The sequence below is a fragment of the Lupinus angustifolius genome, chromosome LG10 (assembly GCF_001865875.1).
Source record: "Lupinus angustifolius cultivar Tanjil chromosome LG10, LupAngTanjil_v1.0, whole genome shotgun sequence".
Taxonomy (NCBI): domain Eukaryota; kingdom Viridiplantae; phylum Streptophyta; class Magnoliopsida; order Fabales; family Fabaceae; genus Lupinus; species Lupinus angustifolius.
Genome location: NC_032018.1, coordinates 5,632,543 through 5,636,425, shown reverse-complemented (window position 1 = coordinate 5,636,425; position 3,883 = coordinate 5,632,543).

The window sequence follows — 3,883 nt, the reverse complement described above, 5'->3', positions numbered from 1 at the left end:
CCCTTTAGTTATACCTTCATAAAATACTTAAAGAATAAATATAAACTCTAATTTATGAAAAACATAATAAAAGCTCACAACTTTCTATGAAGTATGAGAAGAAGATGAAGAACAGAAAATAAAAGATTACCTTAGTTTGTATAAGGAATTTAGTGTAAAAATGAGAGAATGAGGTGAGGTATTTATAGTAGAGTCTCACCCTCATCAAATCAAAAAATTTAATGCAAAGTAAGTAGATTTAGACTAGCATAGGTCATGTGTCTAATGATGGTAGCGTGAGAGGATTTGTTGAGTGATTTAGGGGCTTTTGGAAGCTTTTGCATTACTTGTGTAACAAGTAAGTGGCTCATGAAATGATGACTTTCAACTATATTGATATGATATAATTTCCCAATAAATGTCGCGTCCGAACATTTTTGGATAATTTCGTCCGGAAATATACAATCTCCTAATTTAGGACATTTGCCCGAAACGTCGAAACTTGAATTTCGATGTGAAAAATATCTACAGATGAGGTCTGGACAAACTTGGTGTCTATTTTGGCTATAAATAATATTTCGAAGCCAACAGAGAAATCGTAATTCGATTCCGAGTTAGGAAACTCAAAAAATGGGCGAAAACTCGATAAAACAACTCGAAATTATCTCGGAAACTTTTATTCTCCAAAAATCTTGAAAAAATAAGGCAAGCAAGAAAATAATAATACAAGACTAAAACTCAACTGAGGTTTAGCCTAAAACATTACTGATTAATTTCTATAATTAATCCATTAATACTACTTACTTAGTTAAAGTGCTATGAAAATTACGGTGTTACACCATTTCGCTGAGAAATGTCCAAACCATCTGACCAAGGGACATGCTCAGCTTGGTGCGCCATGGTCGTACTATCTAACTGAATGAGGTCTTCAACTTGGTGCACCACGATCTAGAATCTATCAGCTCCAAATTACCTTAACTAAGGCGATTTCTTTGCCTCACAGAGTCTTCACACTCCGATCGGCAACTCTCAACGGTAAAGTCTCAAAAGTGAGATCATCCTTTACAACAAAACAAAAGAGAAACCTCCTAAACCGGAGGTGCACTAGAAGCCTCGCTAGGGTCTTCCTCCACCTTCGAGTCAAAAGAGATCTCAATGACCTCAACTGAATCTTCTATGTAGATAAGCTCTACACAATTGTCGTTGTCTTCCTCCTCCTCCACTTCATCTGCTCCCCAATCCATCGAGGGGTCCAAGGTGTACCCCCTTGGCATGGTCGCGTCTGTCTCTCTTGGCGCCGATTCTGATGATGAGAATCCTGTTTGGGGCCAGGTACTAACAACTTCTGGTACGCCTCGAGCTTCAGCTGGTACGGAAAGTCTTAGGATTGCAGGTCTTCGGTCGGGCAAAGTGAATGATGCCTCCTGAACTGCAGAGTAAGGTGGAAGATGCAGAACTAAGCCATTGCTTACCCAATCCAGCTCCAGGTCGCAAGGACCTGTGTAAGTGTGTCGATTACCCTCAACACTCCATGTTCTCTCCTGGGACATAGTGAATCGATAACCTCGGATCAGTGTTGATGGGTCCATCTGAACATGCGTACAAATACACTAGAAGAAAAGAGACACAATAAAAGTTTTAACCCAAAGATTCAGTAAAACTTTGCATTACTAGACCACCGACTTGTTGGTCAAATTTAATAATTAAGAGTTGATATTTTAAAAAAAATTCTGTTACAGTTTCATATAATTAAAATATTTTTGATAAATTTGGAACTCTTACTTTTTTTTCTCCCTCAGATTTCAGGATGGAACATGAAGATACTATGAAGTTATTAATTCCTTTAATTTTATTCCAATTTTTTCGATTAGATCTGATTTTAACTGGTTTTCAATATAATCATTTAGCTCGTTTCTTTCCCCCAAATTTAGTAAACTCTTCTCATTCTAAGTTCCCCCCGGGAGGATGAAATATAATCTATCTCATAATCAATGGCAGAGGCTTTTACCACCTTAATCTTACATTAAAAAAATACATTTAAATATATTAGTTATGTATAACATAATTGTTAGGAAATTCAGAACTTTTTCCCCTCTTCTGTGTGATGCAAAATGGGTACTTGTCGAAGCAGCAAGTGGATAAAGAAAATAGAGAAGAGTAGAAGAATAACACCGGCAATTTTAATATGGAAAAACCTTCTCAATATGAGAAGGAAACAATCACAGGACCTAATCCAGAAAATATCTCTACTATAGAAAGTATGATTACAATAAGGGAACAGAATGGAGATTTAGAGAAGAAAAAAGAGAACATGAAGCATCAGAAAGAGAGAATGTGCAGCATGGAAGAAAATATGATAAATTTAGAAGCACTAAGGGATTTGAGAAGAGATTTTCGGAGAGATGAGAAGAGAGGTTCAAAAAAATAAAATAAAGAGAGAATGTGAAACATCAAAGAAGAGAGAAGATAAATGTTTAGAATGTTGAGATGCTGAGATGGATTAGCAGTGCTAATACTGTTAATAGTGATTACTAGGTAATATGCGGAGATAAGTTTTTTTATAAGTGTCATAATATTATTAGATACCAGTACCACAAGTAGTACATCTAAGTTTAATCCTATTATTATTTCTTTAAGGATTTATGTCCATAACTACTTTTATTCTATCAAGATTAATTCAATGATGATAATTTTTTCTTTATTGGCGACTTTATACTTCTATTAGTATACTCACTAGTACACTTAACTCAACATCGATATAAAACTTTTCGAAACACAATTCTGAGTAAAAAAACAATCAATTATTAGAATTTAAAGAAATGAGAATATATTGCAATCTTGGACGAATTTATCTTTTGATAGCCCCTTTTACACTTAACTCAACATCGATATATTGCACTCTTGATTACTTGCACTCTAGAACTTGACTTATTTCTTGTTGATACTTGATATTCACATGCACATATTGAAGTGATCTAGGCATTTCTTTTGAATAAGCCACTTAGCCATATAAGCCTACCTTGAACGAATTTATCCTTTGATAGCCCCTTTGAGACTTTTACGTTGTTACTTAGCTCATTACAAGCTTATAAGTGAAAAACCATGATTGTCCTAACCTTAGGGAATTTTGGAGCTTTGGAATTGTTTTGGGAATGGGTATTAAGTAAGAAAGAGTGTATTGTTCTTCAAATCTTGTGGATTCTTGTTATGTCTTAATGATGGTTAATACAATTGCGTACATAAGTGTTCATAATAAAAAATAAAAAATAAAAAAATAGAAAAAAGAAAGAAGAAAAAAAACGAAAATGAAAAAGTGAAATAACAAAAAGAGAAACAAAAGTGAATAAAAGGTTGAGTAAGGCAAAGAAGATTGAAATTAGAGATTTGGTCTTATTTTGGGTTGATTTTTGCTTACTTTTTACCTATTCCCCATTGCTCCTATATTCNATATTTCATTTGGTGTTACCTACATATCCCATATTTATCCTACCTTGTCCTTGGCCCCATTACAACCTTGAAAAGTCAGTTTGATCTTTATGTGCATGCACTTATGATGTTGATGTTAGAGGCTTATCAAGCCTATGGTTGTGTTTGTTTTCATGAAGTGCTTTGAGTGTAAATACTGGTAACCTAAGACACATGAGTTAAACACTTTAGAGAGTATATCTTGTAAGATTCTATCATTGTTGAGACTCGCATCTTGGTTTGATTGGTTTGGTAGCATACTTGAATTCATTGGATGATATTCATGGATATCTTCATTTTATTCTTTTATCTTGTATGTTTGAATTTTCCCATTTCATTGCATCTCCTAGATTTCATTGTGAAAGATGTGATTTTCTTAGGTGTCTAGTTTTTGTGATTTTCTTGCATGACTCACTTTGGTGCATATTGGTTAGCATAG